This window comes from Puma concolor, chromosome D2 (genome assembly GCF_028749965.1).
Source record: "Puma concolor isolate L17-30 chromosome D2, mPumCon1.1.hap2, whole genome shotgun sequence".
Taxonomy (NCBI): Eukaryota; Metazoa; Chordata; class Mammalia; order Carnivora; family Felidae; genus Puma; species Puma concolor.
The window spans coordinates 25,219,703-25,240,716 of record NC_141677.1 but is presented as its reverse complement, the minus strand read 5'-3'; the positions used below and the strand labels follow the sequence as shown (position 1 = coordinate 25,240,716).

At 41.7% G+C, this 21,014-nt stretch overlaps 1 long non-coding RNA gene across 2 annotated transcripts in view; it reads left to right on the top strand.

Annotated features, from left to right (window-relative positions):
- Positions 1 to 21,014, top strand: part of LOC147575953 (uncharacterized) — a 57,346-nt gene that overhangs the window by 1,994 nt on the left and 34,338 nt on the right. The window contains exons 2-7 of one of the 2 annotated variants that reach the window (XR_015241619.1): positions 436 to 608; positions 1,191 to 1,236; positions 1,317 to 5,358; positions 9,122 to 9,302; positions 12,622 to 12,813; positions 16,365 to 16,430. This is a non-coding gene — a long non-coding RNA (uncharacterized LOC147575953). Of the gene's footprint in view, positions 1 to 435; positions 5,359 to 9,121; positions 9,303 to 12,621; positions 12,814 to 16,364; positions 16,431 to 21,014 lie in introns of both variants that reach the window. The other variant, XR_015241618.1, reaches the window with a different exon arrangement.

Here is a 21,014-nt window from a genome sequence, read left to right as displayed (position 1 = left end):
CCAAAACAAAAATACCAGAAAGGAAATGGGCTGATGTTCATAGCTTACCACAGAGTTAATCAAAGGGGCTTAAATGTTCTTGGAGGGAAGAGATTTATCAGCATGTCTAAGAATGAAATTTTAAAAGAAATAAATGTTTTGAGTCTATGTTTGAAAGTAGCAGGTAAATTCAAAGGGATTTAAGGCATGGTATTTGTAGAAAAGTTACTTGCCCCTTAAAAAATGTTGTATTTGCCTGGGTAGACTAGGATGGGGCCATTGGATGTCTCTGGTTAGGACCCTGGTTGAGAGATATGTTGATCAGATCAAGGATGAGTTCCTCATGTGGGAGCAGTGTGGACATTGTTAGGTATTGGAATGGGTGACCAGACAGAGTGAGGGAGTCTTTTCTCAGAGGTTATGAAAATCAGGAAACATTTTTATTGGTATGTTTAGGTTTTAAACTTCTTCAAAGTAAGAGGAAGAAAAGAAGATGAAGCAGCTGAGTCCATTGTAGTGAGCATCCTGAGCCAGTGCAATACTAGGTTGTCTTCAAATATTAATTATGTATATTTGAAACTTAAAACCATCATAGAATTTTCACTTAAAATAGTGGATAACAAACATAGGTAAGAATGGTAAGAATGAAGAGCATGGGGGAATATTACTGACAAGGGTCAAGGGAAATGGTCTTATTGGTCTCAACATTTATTTTGATTTTGAGTCCATCTATTTTTCAGAATTCCATTAGAAGGCATTCCGTTATTGCTACAAAGTGTCACCAAGTGACTCTCATACTGATACTGGTCACAATCTGGAAAGCCTTCAGAGGATTTGCTATGCCAAAAAAAAAAAAAAAAAAAAAAGGCTTGAGAAAGGTATTGTTAATTCAGTATCTCTAGGTTTCAGGGTGATTTAAAAAAAAAAAACTCATAGGATCAGGGCCACCTCTATGTTGTACGCGGCTCTAGAAATATATTTTTTTTGCAGGGCCCTGTTTATAGAAACACTTTGATTAAAAAACATAAAGTCACTGGACCCCTGTGAGGTATAATCATTTATCAGTGAAGATTTAGAATAATGGATGAACAAGTGTTACTTCTGTGTTTGTTATGTGTCCAGTCAGCACCTGTGAAGGTCCTCATGCTCTCTGGGCACTAGCTCTTCCTGTTTAGGTCCAGGGACCTTCTCTCTCTTCTCCTTTTTGTCAGATGCACCATTCCTGGCTAACTTCATATCTCCCACTGTGGGAAAAAGGTAAGAAATACATTATTAGTCCCCACACTCTTTGGAGCCTGTTGGTATTAAAGCAGTATGGACTGATTTTACCTCTTCAGCTCTCCCACAGTCCTCTGTTCAGTGCTGGTCAGGTCGGTACTCATGACACCTCATCCTCTTTGCGCTGCCCGTGAATATGGGCCTCCAGTGACTCATAAGCATCATTAACCAAGCTTCTTTGCCGATGACCGCAAGGGTGAGTTTTACCCGGACAATGCAGAAAAGTGGGAACAGTCATTTATTTTTTTGGTCATGTTAAATTGACTGCTTGCAATTACATAGCGTAAATGTAGAATAACACATCTTCAAGTATGTCTTCTCTCAGGTGCTGCAGACTAGTGATCTCCTTCAGTGTTGACAGTGGGAGAGGGTCCTGCGGGCCCAGCAGAAGAGTGGTTCCATACCTACAAAAAAGCCAACATGAGAAAATGCAATGTTAGCACATTGATCAGAGACAAGGGGACATGTGTTACAAGGGTATGTGATACAGTTAACAGTCTCCAAAAACCTTGGAGGAGATGAGGGACTCAGGCATTCCTGTAGACTGACATGTGGCGAGGAGTGTGTCAGGGGACAGTGGCTACCCTTAGGCCAACAATGAGGGTGGGGCGTCCTGATGTTGAAGGAGCCCCGCTGCCACCCCGCTACCCTGGGGTTTTGTAGATTGGAGGCAGCACTGCAGTGGGAACACTGACAAGCCCACAAATGCCAGGCTCAAGTCCAAAAGTGGTTACTTCACCCATTGCCCTGAATAATCCTATGTCCGATGTGAATGAGTCACCCAAAGTCAATATGCCAGCACCCACGCTGGCAGCCCAGTCGTATGCAAGGAAACAGCATGCTGGCTATTGAGGGGGAGGGGACCTGTTTGCCAGGCTAACCTCCTGGAACACATCTGGACCACAGGCCCCAGAAAACCGAAAGGTGTGAGGTCAGGGGTTCCTTGGGGCATCTGATTGAAGCCACCCTGGGACAGAGGTTTGGAGAGTGCCCTGAAAAGAAGTGGAGGCTAGCACCCCTGCAGGCACTGGTCTGGGATGGGGCTGTCAGACCTGGATGGCACTGCTAGCCAGCCCTGGGAGATCCCAGGCATCTGAGGAAGACTTAGAAACATTTGCACAGGTGCTCTGATGGGATTGGGCCACTTGCCTGGACCTAAGGTTGGTGCCGTGTAGGGTGTTTTGTCGTAGATCTGGAAGCATGCAGGGATCATATGTAGAGGGCCATACTGTTGACTCAGAGCTGGATACATGTTAACCCTTCAGTTTGCAATGGTCTGTCAGAGTGCAGGGGTAGTTTTCCAAAAAACAACACCTGTATAATAATTTGTTAGGGAAGCGTATATATGTGTGTGTATTCCCCTAACACATGCATGTGGTCACATATATACATTTGTATATACATTCATATAAAAATATATAAGCACATAATTTATACTTTTTTATAAACAGGTATAAACATAAACGTATATGTCTTTCACACGTATATCTCTTTCATTTGATAGAAGAATTTGGCTTCATTAATTCATTTTAATTGATTTTTTCATTCATGTAACCTATTTATTGCAAAGCAACCATTTTCATGTTTTTGATCCAATAAAGTATTCCAATATGTGAAATCATGACACTAATATGACATTAATCTTCATTTCTTTTTTTTTTAATTTTTTTTAATGTTTATTTATTTTTGAGACAGAGAGAGACAGAGCATGAACGGGGGAGGGTCAGAGAGAGAGGGAGACACAGAATCAGAAGCAGGCTCCAGGCTCTGAGCCATCAGCCAAGAGCCCAACATGGGGCTCGAACTCACGGACCGCGAGATCGTGACCTGAGCTGAAGTCGGACGCTTAACCGACTGAGCCACCCAGGCGCCCCGTCATTTGTTTTTAAAATAATCTCTAGGCCCAACATGGGGCTCAGATTTACAACCCTGAGATCAAGAGTCGCACGCTCTTGGGCGCCTGGGTGGCCTAGTCGGTTAAGCGTCCGACTTCCTTTGGGTCATGGTCTTGTGGTTTGTGAGTTCAAGCCCCACGTCGGGCTCTGTGCTGACAGCTGGGAACCTGGAGCCTGCTTCAGATTCTGTGTCTCCAAGAGTCGCATGCTCTACCCACTGAACCAGCCAGGAGCCCATTTCTTCACTTCTTAAGGGAGCTGGATAGATACACTTATGGCACGTTGGTTTCTCTTTACAACCATATTTTCTTTATGGCTGATACTTTTGTGTAATTTTGTATAAGTTGGGAGATTTCTTACTAATTTGACCCTGCTTCTCTACTCTTTTTCCTTTCAGTATATAGTACTTCTTGTTATATTTTCAAAAGAATACTTTATAAAGAAAAAATATTCAGCAAATAAAGGAAATGAAAACCCCAATGGATGTTGTGTAAGAATAGGATTGTATCATTACCAATGAAATTTTCTTTCCTATAAACAAAATGAGGAACAAGACTAAGAAGTATTAAGTATGCTTAAATATGCTGAGGTCTTGGAAATTGTAACTGTAAGAACGTGTATCACTGCACCGTGCTTAAGGGGTATAGCTTTCTCATTCTCTACATTCACTGGAATTTTGAGAAGTAGTGCCAAGTATATGTTGTGAGCTTTGTGCACTCTGAACTCAGTGGCAATGCAAGAGGCTCCTGGTTTGGTGGCCACATCTCAGGTTCGAAGAGGGAGGCAGTACAGGGGCAGAGTGGGCTGCATGGTGAGGCAGTGGTGCATATGGGCCTCAAGGGCTGGGCAGTGGTTTGGAAATTGCAGTAGTGGATGTGGTGAGGTGCTGCCCAGATGCCCCTTCAGGAGGAGACAGACACACATCGCCCAGCTGCAAGGAGAGCTGGCTGCTGATGGATCTCAGCTGAATCCCTCTCTGAGAACTGCCTTTTGCCAAAGGTTATACCTCCTTCCTGGGAGGAAGCTCACCTCTGGTGCCTGGTCAAAGGGGGGTGGAGGGCACAGCACCTTGACATAATTTCTGACATCCTGAAGGACCACCCCAGCTCCAGAGCTTCAGATGGGATCCACTGAGGCCTGAGTTGTGGACGCATCATGGTTCACCTTCCCCCTTTGCCCAGTCCCGCACCCCTTGCTCCCTCAAGGGGCTTCCTGAGAGCTCCCCAGTAAGCCCTGCATGCAGATCTCAGCATCTCACTGTCGGTTTCCAGGATGCCTGATGTAAGATAGTAACAGGCTTTCCAGGCAGAGGGTGGCTTTGGGAAACAGTCGAGATGTCCAGTTGGCTGGGGTGTTGTGTTGAATGTAGGGGCAAGTGAGATAGAAATGTGGCAAAGGGGCAGGTCTGGGCGGTGGTGAGGATCTGCAGTTTTGAGCACAGGGCAACCTTATGGCCAATTTAGGTCAAATTACCAAAAAATTTTGTGGTATATCTCAGGGACCATATTATAATGAGAAAAGTAACTGAAAGAAGTCGGTTTATAATGTACTGTCATTTTGAGATGCAAATCCCATCATTAGTGAACCATAGTTTTTAAAAAAGTTTTTCAGGAAACAGGGATAGATCTGAGAGGATTGTCTACATAAGCAATCTCCACATGCATTTACAAAATAGCTGGTAAGGGTTAAAGAGATTGCTTCTTCACTTTCGAATACTTGTTCCTAGGTGAACAGAGAGTATGTCCTACTAGGTATTAGAGATTATGTATGTTCTCTCTGAACCTACAACAACCCTGCAAGGCAGTATTAATGTACCAGTTTTAGGGATAGGGAAACTGAGGCTTGGATGGAATAAGGGACTTGCCTGGTGAGTAAGGGGTAAAGATGGGATTCAATCCCAGATTTCTTTAACTTAGAAGCTTCTGCTGTCCAAATCAGATGAGCAGGTCTCATGGAGCCCATGACCTGGGCCTCGTGCTCCAGGGCTCTGACTCACCAGGCCTAAGTGGTGACCAAGACATGTGCTTATTAACCCTTGTAAGTCATCTGTTCAAGTAACCAAAGTGGCTCTTCAGTAACTTAGCCGTTGATTTCAACAACGGCTCCTTCTTCAGTCACAATAATCATAAATAGCACTTCTATTTTTATTATTTGCAGAGCCCTTTCTATGCATCGTGTTGTCCGAGCTTCACAACAGGGCTCTGTGGTAAGTAGAACAAAGCATTAGCCCCGTTCTGTGGATGAAGAGACCGAGGCTCAAGGAAGTTTAGGTGCTCACTCACTTGGCTCGAAAGGGGCAAGACCAGACCCTGAATTCTCGTGTTCCCTTTTGTGTTCCAGGTGGCTTCTCTTAAGCCATTTACTTAAACATCTGAGAGGGAATGAGGCTCTAAGGAGAATGTATCTCTGTCTTTGACCTTGGTTGAACTTAATACTCTGTAAATACACCAAGATTGTCTGTGAACAATTCATCAGCCAAGAAATAAAAATGGCAAGTTCAAAGTGATTAAAAAGGAGGTTCGACCCTACTGTAACTTGCTGGGTAGACACCATATTCTGGCACCCTCGTACTTGACTATAATTATCTCTAATTATCATTCCATTCTGGTGGATGCTTTCTACTTTTATCAAAACCTGATCTTTTCCCCTCATGTCACCTGCAAGGCCCTTTTTTCTAAACTCCGTAGGATTTGTCATTTAAAGGTGATTGCCATGTCTCACTAGCAAAAAATTCCCAGGTTATTGAAACAAGCACCTTCTTCTCTATACATGGGGTTTTATATCATTGTTTACTTGACCCTTTGTGCTCTTTAAGTTTTAAGGATTTTTGTTAATTTTTTTTACCTTTCTGATGCCTCTAAGCATGGTAGTTTTTTTTGGGGTTTCTGGTTTTGCAATATACCTGGTATTTGTTAGCACCACAGTCTTGCAGGAAAAAGGAATAGAGATGGGGATTCTCTGTAACTAGGAAAAATGGGATATACCAGATGTGGATGGGAAGAAGTATAGGAAGAAAGGGGGAGGGGAGGGACAGAAATGGCCTTCCTGAGAAAATACTTCCCTCTGGGCTCAGCCAGGCATTGGGACTTCTCTGTTTCTCAGAGAAATTCCCCCTCCCTTTTTTTTTTTTTTTTTTTAAATAAACTTCATGAAAGTGAATTGTGTGTGAAGGAAAAATGACCTCACAAATTACTCTGCTTTCCATGAAGTAAAAAAATCATCGTGGAAAATTTACAAGGAAAACAATTTAATTTCTCTATTTCTCTTGCCATATTATTTTCAATATTACTCAACACTTGGACCATCCCTGCTAAGTGTCTGTCCTTTTTGACCTCATTTGTATTTCCCAATCACTTTGTTTAGCAGCTTGCTAAATATAATGCCCCTTCACCCTAGGTCCTTTTTTCAACAGATGAAGGATGAGACAGGAAGTAGTGATATAATTTCCCTGGATTCACACTGCAAGTTAACGGCAGAGGCCAGGGCTGTGTAAGAACTTAGCACCAGCCCTTTTCCTAGCTCTGCTCTTGGGCACAAATAGTAGGAGACAGACCAGCCTTCCAGGGTGAAGACTTTATCAGAGATTAACAATTTGGTCTTATAGGACACGGGTGGGCAAACCATAGCCAAGGGCCAAATCTGGCCTGCTGTCGGTTTTTTTACGGTCCTCAAGGTAAGAATTTTATTAGAGTTTAAAAATCAAAAGAAGAAGGATATTTCACAACACACAAAAATTATATGAAATCAGTTTCGTGTCCATAAATACAGTTGTACTGGAACACAGCCACACTTGTTTGTTTACATATTGTCTTTGGCTGCTTTCATGCTACAATGGAAGAGTTGAGTGGTTGCAACAGAAACTTGAAAAGCCTAAAATAGTTTATAATTTGTAAATTAGATGGCCTGCAAAGCCTAAAATATTCACCATAGTGCCTTTTATAGAAAATGCTTACTGACCCCTGATATAGAAGATTCTGAGGGATGAGCCATGAAATAAGTATTAGTTTTTTGGCTCATGCCTGGGGCCCGTGTCTGTCAGCAATGGGAGGCAGAAAAAGGGTGGGGCAGTGGAGAAGCTATAGGAAGATTCTAATTTTTCTCAGACTAGGGCCTGTATGAATCCCTAAGTATATCAAAGGAACCCACTCCCCTTTTAAAAATCAATTCTGAGGTTTTCAGTTATGGGAAAGGAAAACGACACTTAGAAAAGTTCAGTGACTTTCTGAAAGCTATGCACCCAGTCAGTGGTCTGCCTGTGACTTAAGCCCAGGAGTTTACATTCAATGTAGGGTGCTTGAAGCACACCGTGCTTCTTCTGCAAGCTGGGCAGCCTGGGAGAAGCCAGGGCTGCTAGCAGGAAGCCTCTGTACTGAAGCAGGGGAGGCGGCCATCAGGCCTCCACTAGCGCTCCCAGATCACACCACTCTTTTTTTTTTTTTTTTTTAATTGAAATGGCCTTTTTTTTTTTTTTCCCCAAGTTTATTTATTTTGTGAGAGAAGGAGAGAGGAATAGAGAAAGGGAGAGAGAGAGAATCCCTGGCAGGCTCTGCACTGTTAGTACAGAGCCCCTCACAGGGCTCAAACTCACCAACCGTGAGATCATGACCTGAGCCAAAATCAAGACACTTAACCCACTGAGCCACCCAGGCACTAGATTGCAACACTCTTGTGTTCTCTGCTAAACCTGGCAGTGCTAAGGGCCCATGCGGTCACATCTTATTTCAGCAGCTGGAGTATGAATCCTTTGAATAGGGTTTCCAGATTTAACAAGTTAACATGCAAGATGCCCAGTTAAATTTGAATTTCAAATAAATGCTTTTTTAGTTCATGTATGTACCATGCAATATTTGAATCTATTTGTATGAGATATATTTAAAAAGTTACATGAAGAATTGTTTATTGCTTATCTGAAATTCTGATTTAACTGGACATCCTGTAATTTTTCTGATTACTCCTCTTTTGAGGGCAGGGATTAGGTACTTTACTGTTTATTTATCTACTTCTTTCCTCCCACGTCACCATCACTCCCACACGCAGCCCCACAGCACCTAACTGTGCCTTTCAAAGACACTTAGGTACTAAATTTAATGAAAACCACCCTCTTTCAGGCTAGGCACTAGCTCCCACCAAGGCTGAGGAGGCAGACATGTAAACAGATTCATTTCACTATATTCTGATTCCCACTAGTGGCAGGGTGAATCAAGAGCTGCGGGGGTCGCAGGGAGGGAGCCCCTCGGCCTCCAGGATACAAACTGGAAAGGCTTCCCAAAGGCTGTGATCCCCAAGGTGAGATTAGAAGTATGGGTAGGAATTGATAGACCAGGCGAGGGAAGGGAATAGCATGCGTGGAGTCATATCTAAAGAAAAGGGAGGGACGCCTGAGTGGCTCAGTTCTTTGAGCCTCGGGCTCTTGATTTTGGCTCAGTTCATGATCTCACAGTTCACGGGATTGAACCCAAATTGGGCTCTGCGCTGACAGTGCGAAGCCTGCTTGGGAATCTCTCTCTCTCTCTCTCTCTCTCTCTCTCTCTCTGCCCCTCTCCAGTTCGTGTGTTCACGTGGGCTCTCTTTCTCTTTCTGACTCTCAAATAAACATTTTAAAAAAAGAAAAGAAAAGGGGATGGTGTGCCCAGGAACAGAGAGATAAGCTGGGTGATTGGTGCACTGGTATCTGAAAGAAATCCCATAGTGAAGTCTAATATTCACTTACTGTTCTTGAACTAGTGATGGGAAAAAGACCCATGCCTACTTGGGCCTGAGGGTGAGCATTTCATCTACCTTGAGGATCTAACTGGCCATGGTGACTCTCTGTGATGTGAAAAGGAGTCTGTCATTAGTCAGCCTTATTGCTGTTAACATTAACCTCATGCTTTGCTGTCCTTAGTCTTTTTTCAAATAACACTAATAGATAATATAATATGCATGGTATCTTGTATGTGTCCCTCTTCTCTACTTTTCCATCTTGCCAGGTATCCAGGAGCCTGCACTGTATGGACAATCTCGGTGGACAACCTTACCCTCACTTTGGAGGGCAGTTGGTCAGTGAGGTGGCTCTGTCCCTGCTGAGTCACTCTAAGTTCACTGTGTCCCTCTGCAAAAGTCTACAGCTTTCATCAATCACCTTTTCCTTATAGCAGCCCTCTGGTTCCAGTAAGTGCTTCCTTCCCTTGGTCCTCCCCTGCCGCAGGCTTTGGGTAGTAATGGCTCCCCACTCTTGCTTGCCATAGGGTATGCATTTTTCCTGGTTGTTTTTCCTAAATACTGCCCACACCTTGATAAACAGTCATCACTTTATTAAACTCTCCTGAAGTGTACCATTTATTTCTTGATGGGATCCTGACTGATGCAGATAAAACAAGTATCACGACAATAATTTATTTGCTTATTAATTTCTATTTACAGTACTAAAGATGGAGGAAAAGCTAATTCAAGGTCATACTTCACTCTATTGTACATTTTGAACAACAGGTGACTATTATGTAGGAAAATATGTTGGTTTGGAAAATAAACTGCATTTCAACTTAGTTAATATCTCTAGGGTGTCTCAGGTGTTAAACACAAAACAAGTGAGTTGTTCAAGAGAGTTGCCTTTTTTTTTTCTGCAGGTGCAGATATAATGGTAAAGAACATGAGTTTTGATGTCAGGAAGATTTAGTTTTGAATCTGAGCTCTTTTAGTTACTTCCTTGTGGTTAAGGGTTAAGTTGCTTCCCGTGGCCTTATCTATAATATGTGAATGATAATTCCTCCCTCACACAGTGGTTGTGACAGTTAGGTGAGATATCAGGTAGAGGACCTGAATAGACATTTTTCCAAAGAAAATATACAAATGGCCAATAGGTACATCCCTAGTCATCAGGGAAATGAAAATCAAAACCATGAAGAGATATCACCTCATACTTGTTAGGATGACTATTATTAAAAAGACAAGAGCTAACAAATTTTGGGGAGGATGTGGAGAAAAGGGAACCCTTGCACAGTATTGGTAGGAATGTAAATTGGTGCAGCCCCTCTAGAAAACAGTATGGCGGTTCCTCAGAAAATTAAAAAAATAGAACTGCCATATCATCCAGCAATCCCACTCCTGGGTATTTATCTGAAGGATATGAAAGCAGGATCTGAAAGAGAAGTATCTGCACTCCCACATTCATTGCAACATTATTCACAATAGCCAGAATGTGGAAACAACCTGCATGTCTGGCAATGGATGAATGTGGTGTTTATACAATGGAATATTATTCAGCCACGAAAAAGAAAGAAATCCTGCCACTTACAACAGTGCAGATGAATCTGGAGGGCATTATGTTAAGTGAAACAAACCACACAGAGCAAGATATATATTGTATGGTATCACTTACATGTGGAATCTTTTTAAAAAAGCCAATTTCGGGGTGCCTGGGTGGCTCAGTTGGTTAAGCATCCGACTTCGGCTCAGGTCACGATCTCACTGTCTGTGAGTTCGAGCCCCGCGTTGGGCTCTGTGCTGACTGCTCAGAGCCTGGAGCCTGTTTCGGATTCTGTGTCTCCCTCTCTCTCTCACCCTCCCTCATTCATGCTCTGTCTCTCTCTGTCTCAAAAATAAATAAACGTTAAAAATTTTTTTTAAAAAAGCCAATTTCATATAAACAGAGTAATGGTGGTTGCTGGTGTCTGGGGGAGGGGAAAATAGGAAGATGTAAGTCAAAGGATACCAAATTTCACTTATAAGATGAATAAGTTCTGAGGATCTAATGTATAGAATGGTGACTGTAAGTAAATAACACCATATTTTACACTTGAAATATCCTGACAGATCTTCAGTATCTCACCACACACACACACACACACACACACAGAAGATAATATTTATAAAACACTTAATTTGTTGCCTGATACATAATAGGAATATTAAAATGCCTAAGTAGGTATTTCCCCCAAGATGCAAAAAAACACCAATTTAAAGGGATAAGGCATCTCTGTGCTTATTATCGCATTATTTACAATATCCAAATAATGAGAGCAGCCCAAGTGTTCACTGATAGAGGAATAGATAAAGAAGATGTGGCATATATATATATATATATATATATATATATATATATATATATATATATATGGTATACACACACACACACACACACACACACACACACACAATGGAATATTATTAAACCATAAAAAAAAAGAATTCTTCCCATTTGGAACAACATGGATGGGGCTGGAGACTATAATGCTAAGTGAAAAGAGTCACTCAGAGAAAGACAAATACCATATGATTCACTCATTTATGGAGTTTTAGAAACAAATGGGCAAAGGAAAAAAAGACAGAGAGAGACAAACCAAGAATCAGACTCTTAATTATAGACAGCAAACTGATGGCTACCAGAGGGGAGATGGGTGGGGGGATGGGTGAAATAGGTGACGGGGATTAGCACCAGGTGATGCTCATGGAATTGTTGAATCACACCTGAAACTGATATTACACTGGCATTAAAATAAAAAGCTTAATAAAAAATACCTAAGTGAGGCTTACAGACATCATTTTAATTGTGTCCAGCAATAAGCCTTGGATTCTAGAACAGAGGCTTCCCATAGAACTTTCTGCAGTAATGGAACTGTTCTATATTTGCACTAATATACACCTATTGAATACTTGAAATGTGGCTAGCTGAATTTTCAATTTTATTTAATTCTAATTAAATTGAAATGGCCACATATAGCTCATGACTACCATAGTGGACTATGGTAAACGGTAGGTCAGGAGAATAAACTTAAAAGTAACAAGTCATTTTGTAAGATCACCTGTGCCATTTGGACATGTGGTCATAAAAGCTATCAGTCGGATACAGTCAGAAGTATCAACTGTTCATGCTCCCAGAAGCTGACATGATAATAGTGTATGCTATACTCATATAAGAAAAATTTTGTAGTAGAGAAAGCAGATAGATTGAAATTATATGCAAATACATAAACATGCACACACTTTAAAGGGAATATTTTGGATAAGTTTATTTTAAATCAGATTACCTGGATAATTATTCCCAATTTCTCCTTCTGCTTTGGTTCACTGAATATGAATATGAATATGGATCTGGATATGAGGACTTCTCTGCTTTTGCCCTTCCACAGTCCATGGTGTGCATACTTTCATAGTGGCATGCTTGTAGCACTGCCAAGCCAAGTTGGGCCTCCCAGTCCTCAACAAGACCATGTAGGAAGGTACAACCCACTGATTGGAATTGACATGTGAGACACAGCCTATTTCCCACCCTGGATTTAAAAACATTTTTTTAAGGAGTGCTTGGGTAATCTGGAAAGAGATTTGTAAATTATATACTAAAAAATAAATAGAGTTATATAATTTTAGAGCCAGAGAAGGCTCAAAACATTGTCATATTTTTCTTGGACTTGCTCTATTTTCCTATACACAAATGTACCATATCTGCTGCGTGTCTTCTGATTACCACCTCCCACTCCCCCCCTCCCCCCAGATCCAGTGCCCACCCTTCTCCACCCAGATGTGTGCCCTGGAAGGCTGACCTGTGGACTGATCACTGGGCTTCCAGTTGAAATTGGCTAGTTGGACGCACCAGCAGATCTGGCAATCAGATAAGAGTGAAATTGGGGTATTTATTCTGCTCCCTTCCTGTGAGGACAATGTGGACTGTCTGGATCCTAATACTGTGAGTCATAGCTCCTGTCACCTGTTAGGGACCCTCTCCTCACAATTCTCTTTCCTTGGAAACAGCTCTTTCTCATGGCCTCTTGAGGCCTAGGGACAGTAAAGGCAGTACTGTTTTTGCTGCCCCAGATGCTACACTATTTCTTGTTCCCCCATACCCTGGCCAGTTCTCTGAAAAGAGCCTCTTTATCATAAACTCTTCTCATATTTCACAAATTGAGTGTGCCGTTATTTTCTGATGGGACTTTGATATATCTATGAAAGAGTATCTGGATGTCCTCTCTCTGGGCCTTTCTTCCTAGAGGCCATTGCTACAGGGATAATTTAGGACATTGCTTTTTTAAAGCAATTCTTTAATCTCACTGCCTTACCAGACATCAACTCAGACCCCTCTGGGGTGAGTCATTCTATTTGTGTGGGTGGGGTTTGTTAAAAAAATTTAAGAATTTTCTCAAAAGTCCAAGTGCATAGCCCCAAATAAAATAAACAACTGAAAAAAAAAAAGGACTGTGCGTTTAAATGCCTTGGACAGTGACCCACAACTCAGCCCCTCCTTTCTGGGCAGGATGTGGTCAGAGTACTATACACGGCTAAGAAATTTCCCTTTGGGGCCGTTTGTTCATGCAGTTTGGTGTGGATGAAATCAATTCCAAGTAATACCTAGAAGTTGAGGTGTTATATGTACAGTATTAGTTGAAGAGCTTTGGAAGAGTCAGGATAGCATATTAATTTTCTCCTCTCCCAAAGACTGTTAAAAATGGTTCTTAGTAGGACTCCTTTCCTTTATTTTGGTCATAAGCAGTAAAAGGCTGGCTTTCTATGGCATGCAGTGGTAGACAGAGACCCACCTGGACCCTTGTCTATCTGGTGTAAAGCGTGTAAAAGTGCTAAAAACTCCCTGCTCAGAAATACCTTTCTTCCCAGAAGTTCTGTCACAATTCCAAAAATTCCCATTATGAACATGTTACCTTAAGGGTATTACAGAGTGATCTGTTTTACTGGGTTAAGGCATCGTTTTATGGGATAAGGACATTGCACATCAGCTGGTTGATGTCTTGGCAGAACGAAATGTAACTATCACCTCCTGGCATCATTTGTAGAGAGAATGGGAAGATAAGGGTCCTGGTTGGGAAGGAGGTAAACAAAGGTGTGAGGCTTACAGAATCACTCAGGAACTAGACCTGTTAGGGAGAACACAGTGGTGAGTTAGTGAGTACAGGGGCCACTGAGGTGCCTGAGTGTGCCTGGGTATGACTAACACTGTCATCAACTGTGCTGAAATGTGAAAATACGGTCCATGTAAAGTGTTTGGGTCAAAGCTTATTAATAAATAGATTTCCTTTTCTGTGCCACTCATAATGTGGCTGAAAGCTGTCCCAGGCAGGAGATTGTCAAAGGATACCTAAGGATGTGTCAGAGCTTGAAGAATTAGACCATTATGATAAATCAGGAGCCAGAATGGCAATCATCTGTCAGGCTGACTGTGATTAATTTGAATAAAAATGACATTGTTGATTACAGTGGGCTTATGAGTGTGGGCTTGGACTTGGAGGTTAAGGGGAGGTGATACATGTGCCACACATTTGCTAGGCCTACCAACGGTCTTTTTCTGGTTTATTCCATAATCAATGTGATTGCTGGGTTTTGGGGGGCCTTAGACAGGCTTCAGGAATCCCTAGTACCACCTTCCTGGGGATTTCCTGTCACTGGATCAGTTTACAAAGAGTATATGCATGAAACTTTTCATTTCTTCCTATGATAAAATCTGTTATTTGGGCTAGATGCCAGATGATGGTTTGGGGATTCAGGCTGGGGTCTAACAGGCCAGGAAGAATCATCTCCAAAAGGAATAACTGGTGAGGAGCATATCTTCATATGCTTGTTTTCTCATTCCATACCTCTACACCAGGTCAGGACCGCAGGAAGCCCTAGGAGTCATCCTTGACTCCTCTCGTTCCCTCACATTCTCCATCTAATGTATCAGTAAGAGCTGACAGAATATATGCTCATATGATGCACTTCTCACCCCTACCACTGCCACTTCAGTCCATCTCTCCTCTGGTCTGATGGCATAGGTTCCTGTCTGGCTCCCTGCTTTCACTCTTGTGCTTTGCAGTCTGTCTCCTCACACATTTTTAAAAACGTAAACCGGGTTACATCATTCTTCCGCTTACCACTGTCCAACAGCTTTCCAGCACACCGGAGTATAATCAGAAGGCCTCACCATGGCCTCAGGTATCCATGTGATCTGTGGTCTGATCCCTGTGCTCTGGTTTCTCTGGCTTCATCCCCCCCGTTCTCTTTCTCTCTCCCTCTCTTCCAGCCATCCTGGCCTACCTTCTCTTCCTCCATCTTGCCAAGCTCATTTCCATCTCTGCCCCTTTGCTGGGTATGTTCTCCCCCCAAATCTTGATGTGGCTTTCTTTCTCATTCTTTCAGGTCTCTTTCAAGTGTTACCTCCTTTCTTGACTCCTTTATCTGAAGTGACACCTCTTCCCCAGGTTACTCCCTGTTCTCTAACCTTTATTTTTTCTTCTTGGTGCTGCTCATTACTAGTGGATACCATGTTAAATCATTATTTATGTATAGATTTTTCTTTCCTCCTCCCTGGAATGTAAGTCTTTGAGGGCAGGATCTTGTTTATTGTCATAGTATTTAGAAGAATATCTAGAACATAGTACGTATTCAGGAAATATTTATCAAATGGATGCATGGATTTTGAAAGTGAAGCATCTTCACTAGGCCATGCAGTTGCATGTCAAATCATGTGGAGGATCAAGACAATGTGCGAATCCATGGCAAGGAGTGGTGCCTGAGTGGCAGGACCAGCTAACTGGTGGTCTAACTAAGGGCTTATTGGGGAGCCTCGTAGCCTCAGAGAAAGTACAGAGCTTCCGGGGAATTGTGAGTCAGTGTCAGAATCCAAGAAAATGATTGTGACAGCAGACAAGAGTTCCTAGCACGAAGACAATAACATTGAGACACTTTCTCAGATGGAAGGCTTCCTAAACACTTATGCCTAGAACAGGGACCACAGTGTAGGACCTGAGTAGAGTCTGAAGTAGAGCTTAGTTCAGAGATGGCAAACAGGTTAATCAATCCACTGAATTCTACAGAGTATGGGGAGAGACTCACAATCAGCTCCTAATGCACCATGGCTGCCACCTCCTTGCAGATGCTGTCCCAGAAACCAATTCTTCAAGGGAGATGTCACTGTGCTGATGATCCCCAAGAGGCCAGAGACCAATGAGTTCAGTGGCCCACTTACATCTCACATTGGGGAACTCCACTCAGCAGCAGGGGCCTCTGCACTGGCTGGGAATCCCCACTGCAGCAGCAGCCTTTGCGGGGTTGAGCTGCAAGCTACTTTTCAGATTTAGCACGCAGCCTTGTGAGGAGACAAAGTTGTATTGCCTCTGACGAGAAACAAAGCCAGTGATGTTGACATATATGGGAAATGGGAAGATATCCAGAGGTTGGAAGCAAATCTCCAAGCTGGAAGTGTGGCTTGTACTGATCTTTGTGTGTCCCCATCTTCAACTGTGTTTGTAGGCTTCCAGGATCTATGTAGAAAGAAGTACCTTGCTGTGTGTTTGTAGCTCCGCCCATCATTTGAGGGTAAGTAGAAAAGAGGTTTGGCGTGGCTTTCAGAGGAAGTAAGGTGAAGATTCTTCTCTCCCAGCCTAAGTAAACCACTTAGGCCTTTCATGACTCAGAAACCACAGACCCCACAGCCAACATGCATCTATTCATTCTTGTCTACAAATATTGATTGAAAGCCTATTGTGTGACTAACACAGTACTTGGTTTGAGGATGTAATGGTAAAGTAAGATTAACTCCCTCCCCTCAAAAGATAATCTCATTCTAGTGTGGAACATTTTGCAGCATGGAGGACAACGTAATCTAGTAGCAAGGAATGTAAGCTGCTGCCACTCACTAGACTGTGTGATATTGTACAAGTCACTTCCTTTCTCTGCATTTTAATTTTCTCATGTATATTTCCAGGACATTACCCATGTTAGGGGATTTAACAAAATAATGCCTATCAAGTGTTTAGCCTATGTGTCAGTAAATGTAAGCTATGATTCTGGTTATGATTTTATGGTAAGAGTTGGTAGACAATGCTGTGGGGGTACATTTATATATCAAAATACCGTATTTCTAGACAAGTGTATTTATATTCAAGGCTAAGCCCATAAAAAAACTTGAGTAATTGGAGATTACATTTTTTTTTTCCTTTCCTGTCCAAGACCCTCTCTATCCAAATCTATCTTCTTTCCCCTTTCTGGAAGCCTTGAGTGCCCTGGATCTTTCTCTGATTTTCTCTGTTGATGCTTCTCTCAGTGGATTGGTAGATTGGAATGAATCCAAGCAAGATATGTATGTCACATTGTCACTGATTTAGAGCATTGCCCTTCCTGGAGGTGTTCTCATCTCACCCAAAGAATGGCATCATTTCAGGTTATCAGTAAAACTGCCTTTTCTGAAAGTAATGAAGGAGCTTGGTATCTGTACAGGAGGAGAGCAGATCTCTTCCTGTACAAAAATGGAATGGTCTCAACAGTAGACTCCACACATGGGAACTTGGTTCACAACAGAGACAGCAATATAAACCTACAGAGAGGGGAAGAATTATTCTTCAAGTGTTGGGATAATTGGTGGAAAGGAAATCCCTACCTCAGTGTTTAGACACAAGTAAATTCCACATAGAATTAAGATGTACATATGAAAGGGAAATTTCATAACTTTTAGGAGAAAACATAGGGGACTTTTAAACATAGGGGCTTATGTCTCAAAAGGCATACACCAAAAGGAAAAGTTTTAAAATATTATATTGAAATATAATTCTGTACCAACAAAGACACAATAAACAAAGTATAAGCTTCAGACTTAGAAAAGATATTATAATGCCTATAACCAACCAAGAATTCTTAATAAAAATTTATTTTAAAAAATTCCTATGGATCAATAAGAAAAGATAATCAAAGAAAAGTGGGCGAATAATATGAACTGGACCCTCACAGAAAAATAAACTTAATCTCATTAATAACAACGAAAATTCAAATTAAAACCATAGTGTGATACTATTTTACACCCTGAGCCTGGCCAAAATGATAATATCTGGTAAACCTAGTTTTGATGAGGCTGTGGGGAGACACATCTCACATATTGCTGGTTAGAGTGTGTCGGCAACATTACCCTGGAGAGCACATTGGCAATATCTATCAAATCGAAGTGCATAACCTAAGACCTAGAAATTCCACTTGTAAGTATATATCCTAGAAAATCTCTTGCACATGTATACAAAGAATGATATTTTCATTATTGGAAAGGCAAAAAACTGGGACGAATAAAGGCCCATCTGTAGCAGGATAGATAAGTAAGTTGTGAATTAGTCATATAATGCAATCTTATACAGCACTTAAACTGAATGAGATAGAGCTACATGTACCAATATGGATCAATCAATCTCTGAAGGATAACATTGACATACAAATAGCAAACTACAGAAGGAGCTAAATTATATGATACCTTTCAGATAAAAATATACAAACACACCAAACTTTATACTGTTCACATTATATGTTTATTATATGTTATATTATACTGGGTTTATTATATGTTTACATAAAATATATGTAGCTTATATGTATTTATTATATATGTACATCTAAATCATATGTTTATTTATTTTTTTAAAGTTTATGTATTTTTAAAAAATTTTTTTAACATTTATTTATTTTTGAGAGAGAGAGAGAGTGAATAGGGAAGAGGCAGAGAGAGAGGGAGACACAGAATCCGAAGCAGGCTCCAGGCTCTGAGCTGTCAGCACAGAGCCCGACGCGGGGCCTGAACCCCTGAACTGTGAGATCATGACCTGAGCTGAAGTCGGACGCCCAACCAGCTGAGCCACCCAGGCACCCCTAAAGTTTATGTATTTTGAGAGAGAGAGAGAGAGAGAGAGAGAGAGAGCAAGCAGTGGAGGGGCAGAGAGGGAGGGAGAGAGAGAATCCCAAACAGGGTCTGCACTGTCAGTGCAGAGCCTGATGCAGGGCTTGAACTCATGAACTGTTGAGATCATGACCTGAGCCGAAATCAAGAGTTGGAGCCACCCAGGCACCCCTAAATCACATGTTTTGTTGTTGTTGTTTTTTCGTTTTTTTGTTTTTTTGTTTTTTAAACACGTATATGTTGTTTGTGTAAAAATACTAGAAAGTATCAGAAATGAACATGGGCAGAACAAATATCAACCTGAAGACAGTTTGGAGATGGAAGAAGGAGAAGGGGATAGTAGTTTTGTGGGGAAAGTCTTCAATAAGATTTGGATGAAATATGATAAAAATGCTATTATTAAATCTCGGTTGTTGAAAGATGTTTATACTTTTCCATATGTTTGGCATTTTAAAATTAAAAGAACCAGTTCCCTTTCTTGATGCTGAGACTGGCCTTCCTTATGGTTTTATCAGTTAGCTCTCTGATAAGATATTGTGCGATGGGGGTCTATTTATTCCCTATAGTACCTCCTGGATTTGTAATACTTGGTTTGAATCTACTTCATGTTCTCTTCTTTGGAGAAAGGGCTTATCTAGGGCAGGGATGCCATGTGTAGGTGTGCAGTCCCTTTGCTGTACAAAGGTGCTGGCCAGGTGGGGTCTGAAACACAGTCCATGCTCTGCTCCCCAAGCGATGGCCCTGATACAAGACTGCACCCTTGCATGGCCGTGTAGGGGCCTTTTGCTAATTCAGGTGTCTGAGGAAGAGTCTTTCTAATCTGACCATGTAATAGGCAGTGCCTTTTTCTATTTGCACAAAGGCACACTCTAGTGGAAAAGCAGACCTGACCTTGGAGATTAAGGCCACGGCCAGGGTTTCCTAGGCTTATTGGGGTAGGTATTCACCCAATCTTTGAGAAGACGGTTGGAAACATGTTTATCCTGCATGGGACAGCCAGAGAGAGGCTGGAGGAGGATCCAAATCACTCACCAGTTGTTTCCCAACATGTTCTAAGTCCACAGCACATGGGAGCCAATCAGGTCCTGCAGACCCGCCCCCTCCTCACCAAGAAGCACCCACATGAATATCACTTGGCAACTTCTTTTATAAATTTGTGGGCATTTTCTTATGACTTTGAATGGGAAGGTGTGATTGATGTGTGAATTAGATCTTCAATGGGAAGGCAAACTTAGGTGTCAGCATTTATTTGAGGTGAATTTTCTGATTTAATTTATTTCACCTGGTGTGTTTACTTAGCATCTGCTTTCTAGGTATTGAGTACAAAATAAACAGGTATTTATATTCTGTGCTCCAAAAGTTACAACAAATCCTTAAAAAATTTGTATTGATACGGCTTTGAGGATGATAGTTATTGGATTGATATATTATTGTTGAATCCTGTCTGAATAAAGATACAACTATAACTTAAAGTCAAAATAGTTCAGATTCTGTAAAGTATAAGATTCATCACTGGCCCATTTTTCCTTTCAACTAATCATCCAAGACACATGAGTCTTGAGTGCCTCATGGTTTTATCAGTTAGCTCTCTGATAAGATATTGTGTGATGGGGGTCTATTTATTCCCTATAGTACCTCCTGGATTTGTAATACTTGGTTTAAGTGTGCTAGGTGCTAAGGATAGAAGATTGAATAATCTTCTTTCCTCAAGGAAGCCAGACATTCAAAGAATTACACTTCAGTGTTTTAAGAGCAGTAAGAGAAGGGAATCCAGGAGACTGGCATGTCTAACTCAGCAGCTGGTTGAGGGCATGTGTTTGTGTCACTGCAGACTTCCTGGGGGAGGTGATGTTTGAGCTGGATTAGAGTCTGCAGTGGGGAAGGACATTCAAGTAGAGGAGGCAGCGTGATCCAAGGCACTATATATGACATCTGGTTTTTGTTGTTGTTGTTGTTCACCCAGAACAACGTTTTCTTTTCCTGATGACCCTTTGGGAACTCCCCCTCTACTGAGAGCAGTCTTGGTGGAGCTGTCAATCAAGGGACTCTGAGATCCAAGCTCTAGGCAGTTGAGCCAAGCTAGGCTCATGGAATTCTCTTACCCAGGAATCTGACTCTTTAGCCCAATTATTGCAATGAAGGAAAATGGTTGTTGCAGAGACCTAAAAATAATGTTCATAGTTCCTGCCTAGATCCCAGACTTGTTCTGGTTCTCAGATTTTTCCATGCTTGATTCTTTAGTTTTTCCT